The sequence below is a fragment of the Bos indicus genome, chromosome 26, assembly GCF_029378745.1.
Source record: "Bos indicus isolate NIAB-ARS_2022 breed Sahiwal x Tharparkar chromosome 26, NIAB-ARS_B.indTharparkar_mat_pri_1.0, whole genome shotgun sequence".
Lineage (NCBI taxonomy): Eukaryota > Metazoa > Chordata > Mammalia > Artiodactyla > Bovidae > Bos > Bos indicus.
Window position 1 is genome coordinate 9,039,438 of NC_091785.1, and position 13,788 is coordinate 9,053,225.

Here is a 13,788-nt window from a genome sequence, read left to right on the forward strand (position 1 = left end):
TGTGCCGAGCTGCAAGTCTTCTGAAAGGAACTGTTATCTAATCACCACCAGGCCAGGCACTACCATCTCAGTTATCACCGGGTGACCAAGCCATTCCTCTGAGGGGCTGTGTTCCAGTGAGCGGGAAGCAAGCATGGGTATTTGACACAGGACACACCCAACACTCAGGGAGGAGAGAAAGCCACTGAACCTATCACCACAAGGGGCACAACAGGAAATAACCCAGGAACCCAGGGTCAGTTAGTTGGCTTATATTAAAAGAACCACACCACACTCCCCAAAACCGCTTAATTTTAGCAGAGACCTGCTATCAGAATAAAGGTTAGTTTTTCACCTACTCTCTGATGATCTGAGTTTGAATGCTTTGTTGAAGCATCAAACACAAACGCTGCCTCACTCTCCATGCTGTATTTGCGTCCCATCTCTCTGGCCTGCGGCAGTGCCCTTTGTGGGTGGTCAAGGACAAACGGCATTAAAGCCTGTTATTGGGCTTTTCATGTAAGAAGGCTTAATGTGTCAGCTGCATTTTAATCTCAGGATTAGGCGCTTACCCTCGGAAAATTCCTTTTAGAAACATCAATAAGGATTTTTTTTTAAGGATTGTTTTTTTTATCTTAAAGCCCAATGATGTATAAATTTATTGGTATTTTACATCTGAAATAAAAACCTTTAACCAAGAAAATGAGGCAGCTGCTGCAATGTTAACAAGAAAGCCAAGATCTCCACTGAGGCAATCTAAATATATATCATGCCTTAAAAATAAAAGAACACCAGCTAAGACTCACCGCTGCAGGTATGTGTCTGACCAAATAACCAATGCTACAAATCCTGCCCTGTATTTTTCTTAAGACTTTCCATACTGACTTCTGGTTAAATACAGTGGACAGACACACATATTTAGTTCCTCTCTCTCCTAAACCCCCAGTACAAACATTTATTGCTTGAAGGTATAAATCCACAAGGACAGAGAAAACAAGAGAGATTTAAATTTTAAACTTTTTAAAGTTGGGAATCAATTGGATAATGGCAACTGATTTTGCAGACCCAAAGAAGCCATATCTTCCAATGTGTGAAACCCCATTCTTACACATGGGTTTCCCCGTGGCTCAGCCAGTAAAGAATCCACTGGCAACGCACAAGACACAGGAGACATGGGTTCGATCCCCCGGGGAAGGAAATGGCTACCCGCTCTAGTAGTTTTGCCCGAGAAATCCCATGAACAGGGGAGCCTGGAGAGCTAGTCCACTGGGTTGCAAAGAGTCAGACACGACTGAGTAACTGAGCATGAATGAAAGAATTCTTAACCGTGAACTTACACTCGAGCGTCACCAGGAACCGAGAGAAAGGAACTAACGTGAAAGGCAGAAACAAACAGGGGGGAAAAAAGTAATTTGACACAAATGAGGCACGCGCACACACACACAAAAAAAAACTTTAAAAAAGAAAAAACAAAGTATAATTAATCTCCTAAGACAACTAAGAGAATAGCTAAGAGAAGAATGAGTAACAGTCACTCAGTCATGTCCGACTCTTTATGACCCCATGGACGATAGCCTGCCAGGCTCTTCTGTCTATGGAATTCTCCAGGCAAGAATACTGGATGGTGTTGCCATTAAGACTCTATAAAATAGAAGCATCAGAGAACAACAAACCAAAAAAAAAAAAAAAGAGCTGTCAGAAAACAAAAACATAACAAACAGAAAAAATTTAATAGGCTAGAAAGTAAAGTTAAGGAAATATTTTAAGAAAACATCTTAGAAACAGAGGTGGGGAAGAGAAAAGATCACAGCACAGGACAAGTCAACATCTAACAGGAATTCTAGAAGGGAAGAATGGAGAAAATAGAGGGGGACGTCAATAACGACAGACTTCAAGAAAATTCCTAAAGTGAAAGAGGTGAGTTTCCAGCCTGAAAATGCCTATTGGGATCTCAGCACAATAAACAAAAACAGACCCTCCCCACCGAGGAATATTATATGACATTTCAGAACACTGACGATAAAGAGAAGAACTAGAAGTCCAAGAGAAAAAGTCAGAAAGATTGGTCACCTGCCCAGGACTGGGACTTAGGCTGTCTTAGACCTCTCGCCACTAACACTGGAAGTCAGAAGGTCATGAGACGTGCCTCACTATTCTGAGGTTCAGAGGCTTCCAGTCTGGACGTCTACGCCAGCCAGTGCGTGAGCACGCATGCTAAGTCACTGCAGTCCTGTCCAACTCTGCAACTCTGTGGACTGTAGTCCACCAGGTCCTGGGTCCATGGATTCTCCATGCAAGAATACTGGAGTGAGTTGCCATGTCCTCCTCCAGGGGATCTTCTTGATCCAGGAATCGAACCCGCATCTCTTATGTCTCTTGCATTGGCAGGTGGACAGCAGCCAGTCTGTATATTAAATATAAATGTGATGTTCTCAGACCTAAAACAACTCACAGACTTACCTCCTGTGTAACCTGTTTGGAAGATTTTAAAGCATGTGGTTTGCAAAAATAAGGGAATAAACCAAGAAAGAAGAGAATATGGAGTGAGAAAAACAGGGCGGCCCAAACAGAAGATAAGAGAAATCCCCAGAATGCTGTTGAAGGAAAAGTCCATATCAAGGCATGGTGCACAACAGACCTGGAGAGGAAGCAGTCTAGACGGGGGCAGGGCCTAAGACGTCAGGTGAGAAAGTGTCAATAAGATAAAGTTGATAAAATACCTAAGATATTGGGAAGAGATTCACATGGAAGGCTCTTTGAGGCTAACTTAGTAAGAAGTGCACAAAAATTTTAAAAACAAGACAATTATTAAATCCAAGAAAAAAAGTGTGTGCAGGAAAGTTAAGGTAATCGGCATATCTGTGAATGCTGTTTACACAGTAGAAGATAACACCAAATAAACTGGGGGTGAGGGAGGAGCAAGAACACAAAGGGGTAAGAGGTCTTGCACAGATCCTTTAAAAATCAAGCTTGCGTAACTTTAATAAAACAAAAGCTAAACTTTAAAAATCTGGAGAAGGAAATAGCAACCCACTCCAGCAGCAGCAGCAGCAGCAGCAGCCAGTTTCTTGTCTGGGAAATCCCAGGGACAGAGGAGCCTGATGAGCTACAGTCCACTGGGTTGCAAAGGAGTTGGACATGACAGAGCAACTAAAAAACAATAAAACGTTTCAAAAAGACATCTAATATTTCATTAGAGACATTAATATTTCATTAGTACACCACCTGACAGCTTATAAAGTACTTTCACAGATGTCTAATCATTTAACTTTTACCAAACTCTGCAAGTTAGGTTACCTCCTTTATGGAGAGAACAGAACCACCACAAGGAAGTTAAGCAACTTGATGACAGTGACTCAGAATAACAGGGGCAGAGGCAGAACTGGGCAGAGGGCGGCATGCAGAGGGTGTATTTGAGAGTCACAGTAGGAGCGACTGAACAACAAATGAACTGTACATTCAACAAAGATTACGCTGGTGAAGTTTATGTTTTTTATAACTTAAGGAAAAGAACTATACAGACAGCTCGTCAAAACATTGATGGCTAGACGTCACCCCTAGAATTTCAACTCAGTAGGTGTGGGTGGGACCTAAGAAGTTCTACTAAGAAGTGACCAGATGATGCTGATGTTACTGCTCTGGGGACAAAATTTTAAGAACCACTGCTCAGGTTCAAAGGTTCTCAGTCCTGAGTGCGCAGCACTTTCACCCAAGACCCCAGACCAAGTAAATAAAAACACGAGGGCAGGAAGTGGGAGAATACCTGGACACGGAGGGTTCTGACAGCCTTAAGGGCGATTCCAATATGCAGGCATTTTGAGAGCCCCTGCCTGGATGCCAATACGCGGTGTAGCATATGTGAGCCCTGCAAGGAGGCCTGGGCTACTCAGCCACATCCTGGCTGTGCCTCCATTTCATCATCTATAAAATAATAGTTATGGAGTTGTTGAGACTGTTAAACAGAATAATCAGCAAAAGAACTCAGGGCAGTACCCATCACACAGTGAACAATAACGGTATTACTTTTGTTGTTGACTTACAGGAAACAAGGTTGCCCCTGATTTTTCAGCTATGAAATGGGTCCGGTTAAAGACAATGAACAATCTATTAGTATTCAATCCCAGGCCACTAAGCAAGACAAAAAGCTCCCAAGGACCTAAGAACAAAGTAAGGGGGATTAAATCTAAGAACTTTGTATGATTCCCACAAGCATTTGGCAAACCAAGGGTCATTTCTATAGAATTACTAGTTAATCCCTTTACTCTCTGAATAGGTGGTGTTATCTGGAGTATAATGGTAAAAAGCAGGTGTTAGAATCAATACTCAAACACCACCCCTTATTAAAGAAACAACATAATGCAGTGAGTTCACACAGAAGGTGATGCAGGACTCAGAAGAAACTCCTGGAGACGCCTACATGGTAAACGCATTCTTGTCAAAAGAAACTGAAAATGAAGACAAGGGCACAGTTCAAAGAGGTCTGTTCATTCAAGAAGTATCTGAGTGCCTCCCACACACCAGGCACAACGACGGCGGGGGAGGACACGTCACTCACTGCAGGGCAGAGTCTGTCTTGCAGGGAGGTCTGCCCATGTGGATCTGCCCAGAAAGCAAGCTTTGGGAATGCTGAATTGCACCCTTTTTCCTCAAAAGCACTGTAGGGAGAGGAAAACTTACGGTTTCTGCTCATTTCTTTCTTGCATGTGAAGCTGCATATTGGGGGGAGGGTGGGTCTGTTATAGGTCATCCACAGTGACACAGTGTCTTGAGTCCACAGTCAGTACAAAGAAATCACTGTCTATATCCTCAGAAAGCAACATGACCCTCCAGTGTCTGGGTCATGCCAAAGCTGAGTCCCCAGGGCAAGCCTCCTGCATTAAGTCATTTGAGTAATTTCCCCACAAAACCTCACTGTTAAGGGAATGCATTCTTAATGAAGAAAATGGTTTCTTTTTCTAGACAGAAATGGTTAAAAGCCTTGGAAGTATTCTAGGGGTGGTTGGAGCCTCTCTGTCAGAAGTTACATCCTCACACCATACTGATGGGTTCAAATCACCTCCCAACCACCCAAGTCTTGGTTTTCTCTAAAGCTCAGAATTATATGCTCTCGTGTGCTCAGTCATGTCTGACTCCTTTGTGACTCCACGGACTGTAGCCCGCCAGGCTCCTCTGTCCGTGGGATTTCCCAGGCAAGAATACTGGAGTGGGTTGCCATTTCCTCCTCCAGGGAATCTTCCTGACCCAGAGACTGAACCTGTGTCCCCTGCGTCTCCTGCATTTGCAGGAGGATTCATTACCACTGAGCCACCTGGGAAGCTCAAAAGCTTAGAATTACTGGATCTGATTAAGCAATCAGCAAACATGTCCCAAATGAGTGCCAACTCTGGATACGGCTAATTGTGCCAAGCTTGTGCCCACCAGAAAGAAACAATGCCAGTACGAATGTTCCTCCCAGCAATGTCCCCTAAATATCCCTGGGGACACTCTATACCTGAGAAGCTAAAGATCGGCTTGCAAATCGAATATGTAACACCGCCCTGCTTGTACATGTAGATACTTCCAAACAGCAGGCTTACTTTGCAGAAGTTCTTACCTCACTGCCTCTTTGATTTATTATTAATCCAAGTGCGCCACAGTCATTACACAAAGGTGACGCTGCAGATCAGGAAGCAGCCAGGATATGTGGCTGCTGTTGGTGCTTCCCTCACAGGCCATGTGACTCTGGACTTCTGCAAGCACACCCGTCAGTCTGCTGGCATATTTGTCTCAAAGATCAACAACAAAAACAAGAGACAGAGGGGCCAGCCTGCGTCGGGTAATATTCTAAATGCCCCACAAATACCCCTTAATTTAATCCTTCCCAGAACCCTATAAGGTGGATACGTTTACTCCACACTGCACAGTTGAAAAGACTAGGGCAAAGAGAGGTTAAGTATTTGTCAAAATCTTATGTGGCTAATAATTGACCCCATGCAGTCTGGCCCCAGGATCCATGTTCTTAATCATTTCTTTATCCTGCTTCCCTTACACTTCTTTCAGGTCAAACAAGAGAATACACCCATATATTTATGGCTGATTCATGTTGTATATGTGGCAGAAGCCAACACAGCACTGTAAAGCAAGTATCCTCCAATTAAAAAAAAATTTTAAAACAGAATATAAAGCAAACCATAAAAAGATACAATTATTATTATTACTATTACTATTATTATTTTGCCTCCCAGCATCCACTGATCCTCCCTGATTTCTGTAGTTCTGGTAATGACATTCTCCACTGTCATTAATGCTTCACCTTCAGCTGAAGAGGTGCTGATCTCAGACTCTAGGTGTGAAGCACATGACCTGGGGGATCCAATCAGGAGAGGCCAGTGTCCCTATCCGCAGGGACCGTCTAGTGCTAAGCAACCAGGCCAAGAGTATTGTCTCTGCAGTGTCTTATTGTCTCTGCCATGACGGAAATCTGAAGATGCTGGAGGTCCCACCTGTAGCCCAAGAACGTTCAGCCAAGAATGAGCCTCCCTCCTGACATTGTCTGGATCCCCAGTCTAGTGCTTCCTGAAGCCAGATTTATCTCAAGGCTTTCAACTGCCTGAACCAATTTTTTTTACTTAAGATAGTTTGAACTGGGTTTTCTGTTACTTGTAAAGAGAATCATCCTGATCTCTTTCTAAAACATGTTTCGTTCTATCAAGCTATATTCAGCACCACTTCAGTCCTTTCCTGCTCTGAAAATAAAACTTGAGAGACTGAGAAAGTAAATTTTAATTAGCTAGCCTTGACAAATTAAACACTCCTGAAGCTGGAGTTCCTGACAAAATAACTCCATATTATGTAGAACAGAAGATCCAGGGTTTGGTTTTTTTTTAATGCCATATTTCAAGTGACTTGGCTTATCATCAAATTTGTTTCATAAAAATTTATTTTTAACCAAAACAGTTAACCCTGGAGTTTTCAGCTCTGTAAGGAGAATAACTGTGATATTTCTTTCTTCTGATTTTTCAGTTACCCCTAAATCCAAACCATTACAAAAAACTACTAAAATGAAGAACAGGGTTGATTTTTTAAAAACATTTTAAACACAACAGAAAGTTATGTATGGATATACATAATTTCTTCCTTGTAAAGAAGAGAAATGAAACCTTAGCCTTATTTATTGATTTTGGTAACAGAAGAAACCAGTATGGAGTTTTAATCACATTCATGAAATTATTCATTGCACCAGCTAACATTCCTTCCCTATAGTTCCTCAGACAAATTCTTATAATTAGATTTCAGAGGAAAGCACCATTGGCACCCAAATCAGACGTGCTGCCCGACATCAGACGGCTCCTAAGACAACAAGGAAACACCGTCAGGACATTGTGCATTCTCTTTTGATCAGTTCAGTTCAGTCGCTCAGCTGTGTCCGACTCTTTGTGACACCATGCACTGCAGCACGCCAGGCCTCCCTGTCCATCACCAACTCCTGGAGTTCACTCAAACTTAGTACACATAGCTAAATAACTATGTGTGACAGCTGGGTAACAGGTCAGTCACCTGTGCAAGTATCTGCCCATAAAACATATATGAGCATATATGAAAATGCTAATTCAGTGAAAATGATGTTAAAAACCAGATTCACATTCCTCAGGCTTCCTTGACAGTTCAGTTGGTAAAGAATCTGCCTGCAATGCAGGAGACCCTGGTCCAATTCCTGGGTCAGGAAGATCCCCTGGAGAAGGAACAGGCTACCCACTGCAGTATTCTTGGGCTTCCCTTGTAATTTAGCTGGTAAAGAATCCACTCACAATGCGGGAGACCTGGGTTCAATCCCTGGATTGGGAAGATGCCCTGGAGAAGGGAGTGGCTACCCACTCCAGTATTCTGGCCTGGAAAATTCCATGGACTATATAGTCCATGGGGTCTCAGAGTCGGACACAACTGAGTGACTTTCACTTTTCACATTTCTTGGAGAAAATTTTTAAGTATTTCTCTCTTTTCTATGTTCATTGCATCACCCTCTATGTGTGCTAAGTCGCTTTAGTCATGTCCAACTCTCTGTGACCCCATGGACCATAGACCACCAGGCTCCTCTGTCCATGGAATTCTCTAGGCAAGAATACTGGAATGTGTTGCCATGACCTCCTCCAGGGGATCTTCCCGACCCAGAGATCGAACCCAGGTCTCTGAAGTCTCCATGTTGGCAGGCATATTCTTTACCACTAGCACCACCTGCTCCTATTAAGAAGAGACAAATTTAACAGCCTCGAATAAACAAATAGATAAGCATACCAACAAAGACAGATTAATCTGTTTAACTACATTCTAAACTTTATTACCCTGTATGTGGTTCTTTCCTTTGAGGCTTATTTTTTATTATTATCATAACCTAAGACTGAAGGTTGACTTGGCTTGCTTTGGAGAGCTCTTCAAAGCACACAGCACTATCCAGACAGTCTGTTTTCAAACCATCTTTGTTACCACGTGTGAACAAGTAGGATCTTTAAACACACAATTGCTTATATGATGTCATACTACATATTTTTCTAAAATGGAGTTAACCATAAGTTTGGAGAAGGAAATGGCAACCCACTCCAGTGTTCTTGCCTGGAGAGTCCCAGGGACGGGGGAGCCTAGTGGGCTGCCGTCTATGGGGTCGCACAGAGTCGGACACGACTGAAGCGACTTAGCAGTAGCAACCATTAGTTTACATAGAATGGTTCATCAAATGTACAAAATTAGCAAAAATAGCCAACATATTAATTTAAAATTGAGGACTTAGTTAAGTGAAAAGTGAAAGTGAAGTCGCTCAGTCATGTCCAACTCTTTGCGACCCCATGGGCTATAGGCTACCAGGCTTATCCATCCATGGGATTTTATTTCCATAATACACTTTTTTTTTTTTCCCCAAAAAAAGCACAATCCTACAATGGAATTTTAAATTCACAGGGGTTTCTGTAAAGTCCACAGGGGCCAGAATCATATCTATCACCATTTTACACCTGACATACAATAGGCACTCTGCAAATATATTGTATGTTGGATAAATAAATGAATCCATAAAGGCATTAAAGGACTTCCCTGGTGGTCCAATGGTTAAGAATCCATCTTCCAATGCAAGGGACATGGGTTTGATCCCTGGTGGGGGAATTAAGATTCCCACATGCCGCGGGGCAACTAGGCCCTCGAGCCACAAATAGAGAAGCCCCTGTGCAACTAGAGAAAGTCCACTCACGAGCCTGCGTGCCACAGTGAAGACCAGTGCAGCCAACATAAAAAATAAATAAATGAATAAAGACTACTTCACACCTCTGCACGCATGCCAAGTCGCTTCAGTCATGTCTGACTCTTTGCAGCTCTATGGACTGTAGCCCACCAGGCTCCTCTTGTCCACAGGATTCTTTGGGCAAGAATACTGAAATGGGTTGCCATTTCCTTCTCCAGGGGACCCTCCTGATCTAGGGCTCGAACCTATGTATGTCTCTTCTGTCTCCCGCGTTGGCAGGCGGGTTTTTTACGGCTGGTGCCACCTGGGAAGCCTAGAGAGGTTATTATTACTATGTCCTTGCTTTGATAAAGTAAAGAGAAAGTGGCAAACTTTTATGCAAAGGGCCAGATGTTAAACATTCTAGCCATTGTGGGCCATATGGTCACTGTTGCAGATATTCCAATCTCTCTCACAACTGTTCAATTCTGCTGTTGTAACACAAAAACAGTCATAGAGGATATATTCACAAAGGAGCCTGACTGTGCTGTGTCCAAACAAAACTTTTATCTATAAAAACAGAATTTGGCTAGATCATTCAAAGCGCATGAGAACCACTTTCTTATAGTGAACACTCTATTCTAAAGGCTGGACATTGGTGGACTTGCTAAATTCAGCCAGACATGTTTTGTTGGGTCAAAAACTGGGCAGGACATATATAATCATTCCTCACAGCTCCATCCCTCCTTACTGAGCAACCCTGCTCCCTACTAATTTCCATCATGTTACAAGCCAGTCCCATGCAAGCCTCTGAGTTTACATCCTAAACTTTATAGCACAACTGGTTTCCAGGAATGTGGCCCATATCCGTAACTGTGAATCCATAACCACAAGATAGGCTCCTCAAGAGCAAGCCCATGACTTTCATCTCTTTGCGCTTCATCTAATACCAAATATCAGCACCCAATGAACTTTAAATATGACTGATTGCCTAGTGTTTGATATAGTCAAACTATAGTGTTTGATATAGTTTGATATAGTCTCCCAGGAGGGGCTGCAGAAAAAGTTCTAATCGCTGACAAAAGAATGGACAAGACACATGCCAATGGAGACCAAAGAGAAAAGGGACGTGGCGAGTCACAGGAAAAACGACAGGACTCATCACAGGACTGAAACACCAATCCTTTCCAGCTTGTTTCCAGCAGATACAAGGCTCAACCTTGTATCTGCTCCCAGGATTTCTCCTTCACATCACAGCAAAGCTGGGCAGAGGTTGGACAACTCAGGACATCTCAATCATGACCACAGTGAGGATAAAACCTTGGTTAAAGCTTCAGAGTGCCTTCCCCCAATCACCAGCAACTAACTGAAGGAATAAACTGCTGAATTCACAAATGGAACGCTCTCCAGCAATGAAAATGATCCATCTACAACTAAATGCAACAATACGCAGGCATCTCTGTAATGCATTGTTGACTGAAGAAGGTTGGACACAGAAGAATATAATCTGCGTTATATAATCATGTTATCTCTCTCTTTCTCTCTCTCTCTCTCTCTCTCGCATGTGTGTGCGCACACACACACACAGAAACACACAAAGAAACACAAGCAAAACTAATTTATGCTCTTAGAAGTCAAGAGAGTAATTCCCCACCGAGTAGGTCGTGTCCAGTATCGAGCGTCGAGAGGAGGCGTGAGGCGGCGGTAAAAATGCTGCTTCTTGGTCTGCCTCCTGGTGACATAACTGAGCTTAGTTTGGAAGCTGCATTGAACTATACACTTACATCATGCATATTTTCTTACATATATGGTCTATTTCAATAAAAAGTTTAAAAAATAAAATAAAAACATTCCACCACTTGAAGTGGTCCAGAGAGCCGTATGAAGGCCCCACACAGAGCCCCATAAGGCTCTTGCCTCATATGGAGCCCCAACCTTCCTTTTCATCATCTCAAAGCATAACCAGACAGTGAGAAAGCCAACTAGGTCATTCTGAGATATCTGTAATTCCAGGCTAAGCTCCTTCAAAATGTTAGTGCCCTTCAGAAACTTTACTGTTATCACTAACTTTCTGTTCTAAATGAGAAGTGAGAATATTAAAAAGGACTCCACCGCTCTAAGTGGCTCACTTAAATATACTTCTTTTAAAATAATGCTCTGAATAGTTAACTCCAGTTCATAAACTTCTATGAAGAAATGCTTCAATACTCAGGGACTACTTGAAGAAGATACCATAAATGAAACGTAACTGAGATTAGAATGTAGAATAGCCAACAGCCACCTTGCAAGAATTACATAGAATTGTAATGAACAGTTGTGTAACTGACCTCGATATAACTGTAATCAGAACAGAACACACATCTCTAAGAATGCATGTAAAGTTTCAATGCAGGTAGTCAAATTACAGGGCTGGGAATCATTCTGACTCTTTCTAACGTTGATTTTACTATACTAACCTCAACTAGTACCTCAATGGCATTACCGACTCGATGGGCATGAGTTTGAGCAGGCTCTGGGAGTTGGTGATGGACAGGGAAGTCTGGCATGCTGCAGTCCATGGGGTTGCAAAGAGTCGGAGACAACTGAGCAACTGAACTGAAACTCAACTAGACATCACTACTCATGTTCTTTTCATATTCTCCTGTAAGTTTCGGTTTAGAAAAATCAGTTAAGACCTTTGATCACATTAGATCACAGAGACTGGTCTACGTGTGAAGGCTGATTAGGAAGGAGGAAGAGCAGTAATCCGATCACCTGACCTAAGAACAAACATCAGCCACAGTGGGGCAGACAGGCACATTACCAGGAACAGAGAAAGCACAGGAATCCTCTGCTACACAGGGCACATGCAGAGTGCAAATTCCAATTCTTTATATTCAGATGTTTTTCATACCAAACAAATTCATATTACAGGTCTGTGTATTTAGCAAATCACTGCCTAAATGTAATTATACTTAACTAAATGATTCTGCCATAGAGTTTATGCATGTTCTAAAATGCCTCTCAGGAGAGAATATCCTTATTTTTAGAAACTGTATCCCCAAGAATCGAGGATAAAAACATCATGATCTCTTAAACTTACTTTCACATGTTTCAGCAGGAAAATGTGGAAACCTGAACACACACACAATATGGCAAAATGCTAACAAATGTTAAATGTAGGTAGTGGACACACAGAAACTTGCTGCTCATCCTTTAACTCTTCAGTAAGTTTGAAAATTTTTGTAATAAAAAGACACATGGAAATCCTCACTCACCTTTCAAGTGGATGGCCCTCTTCTTTCCTCTAATCAAAAGCGAATGGCTGAATATGCCCAGAGGCACACTTAGGGATGTTCATGCTGTCCTCACCCTGCAAGAAGAAGCAAAACAGCATGTTACCATCAATGATCTTTATTAAGTTAATGCTATTTCGGTTGACACAATGTTCTTAATCTGTGTCCAGCCTGTAGATTAAAATACTGTTGTAATTATGTTTTAGGCAAGGAGAAAAGTGAAAGCAGAAAAAATGGATCCCATCGCATATTGAATGCAGGGAACAACCGCTGGCCTCACCCACTCAAGGAACTTCTGGAACAAAGGAATTCCTCAGTAAATTTCTTTCAATTCACATAAATTTCAGGGCAGTGATGTAGCCCAAACTCCACTGGAACAAAAACTGAGGCTTTATTAAGGACCTGAACTTGACTCTGACTTGGTATTCTGAGGCTACACTTGGAAGGCACTTACTTACCTCGCAGAACCACACCAGACCTGCTGCACCTCCAGGCAACGCCCCTCCCAGCAAAGGCATCCAGGGCCGGTCTATTACTACAGGCTACCACACACGCTCCCTCGACCACTGCGCTCCCTGGGCACAGTGACCCAGGGGCCTGCCGGTCACAGACCCGATGCCTCCACCACGCCTCACATTATCTGTTACATTTGATCTTGCCACAGCCCTGTGAGGCAAGGGGTGTTTACTGAATGCATTTTCCAGAGAAGGCACATAAGTGTCGGAGATGGTACAGGGCATTCAACTAGAAAACACCAGACGTGAAACTGCTACTTGGACCTTCTGACCCCAAGCTCGGGGCTTATCTCACTATACAGGCTGTCCCCACCTTCCCCAGTCTACCCCTCAACACAGCAGCACCCTGAAAACCAACCTCAGTGCCAAATGACCAAACAACACAGCCACATGTCATTGTGGGGGGTGGGGGGTGGGGAAGAGGGAGTGGGATGGATGGAGGGCACACACACCCTAAGAGTATCTACTAATAATCATTCTTAATAGTATCATGAATATTGTACTCATGATTACCAATTACTATAATTACTATCAGTAATTATACTTCCCTTTGAAACACAACCTTTCATGTATTTTTGACATTTATATATATATATATATATATATATTTCATTTTTCTCCCTTCTTTTTCAAGACGGCACACCATTGGCCAAAGGAAGTAAAACAAGCCTCACATGGCACCCCAGGTAATTTTCACCTCTGCCACAACAATAGACAATTACCACTCGCTGTTGAGGATTTTTCCATTCATTTTTTATAAAAGGCAAAATATAGTAAAATACAACAGCATAGACACCGACTGTTCTGCCAATAAAGATGGAAGCAGTATCAAAAC

The 13,788-nt window shown here is 42.6% G+C and overlaps 1 protein-coding gene across 42 annotated transcripts in view; it reads right to left on the reverse strand.

Annotated features, from left to right (window-relative positions):
- Window positions 1-13,788, reverse strand: part of SGMS1 (sphingomyelin synthase 1) — a 324,245-nt gene that overhangs the window by 276,618 nt on the left and 33,839 nt on the right. For all 42 annotated transcript variants that reach the window (XM_070781227.1, XM_070781241.1, XM_070781239.1 and 39 more), the window contains one exon: window positions 12,421-12,515. The gene's annotated coding sequence lies outside the window, so the exon portion shown is untranslated. The remainder of the gene's footprint in view (window positions 1-12,420; window positions 12,516-13,788) is intronic.